Genomic DNA, 809 nt, shown 5'->3' with positions numbered 1-809 from the left:
TCCTTGAACTTAGTTTAATTATATTGATGTGGTGACAATGCTTCTTGTTTTCTAAATGTATGCTTGAACAGTGCATATGTCTTTTGAAGTTGTTGTTTGAGAATGTTAAATATGTTGGCTCTTGAAAGAATGATGACTAGGAGACATGTTATTTGATAATCTGAAAAATCATAAAAATGATTCTTGAAGCAAGAAAAAGCAGCAAAGAACAAAGCTTGCAGAAAAAAAAAAGAGAGAAAAAAAAATAGGTGAAAAAAAAATATATATATATAGAAAGAAAAAGCAAGCAGAAAAAGCCAATAACCCTTAAAACCAAAAGGCAAGGGCAATAAAAAGGATCCCAAGGCTTTGAGCATCAGTGGATAGGAGGGCCTAAAGGAATAAAATCCTGGTCTAAGCGGCTAAACCAAGCTGTCCCTAACCATGTGCTTGTGGCGTGTAGGTGTCAAGTGAAAGCTTGAGACTGAGCGGTTAAAGTCAAGGTCCAAAGCAAAAAAAAAAAAAAAAGTGTGCTTAAGAACCCTGGACACCTCTAATTGGGGACTTTAGCAAAGCTGAGTCACAATCTGAAAAGGTTCACCCAGTTATGTGTCTGTGGCATTTATGTATCCGGTGGTAATACTGGAAAACAAAGTGCTTAGGGCCACGGCCAAGACTCATAAAATAGCTGTGTTCAAAAATCATCATACTGAACTAGGAGAATCAATAACACTATCTGAACTCTGAGTTCCTATAGATGCCAATCATTCTGAACCTCAATGGATAAAGTGAGATGCCAAAACTATTCAAGAGGCAAAAAGCTATAAGTC

This window comes from Arachis hypogaea, chromosome 16, assembly GCF_003086295.3.
Source record: "Arachis hypogaea cultivar Tifrunner chromosome 16, arahy.Tifrunner.gnm2.J5K5, whole genome shotgun sequence".
NCBI classification, from domain to species: Eukaryota; Viridiplantae; Streptophyta; class Magnoliopsida; order Fabales; family Fabaceae; genus Arachis; species Arachis hypogaea.
This window is presented reverse-complemented; position numbering follows the sequence as displayed.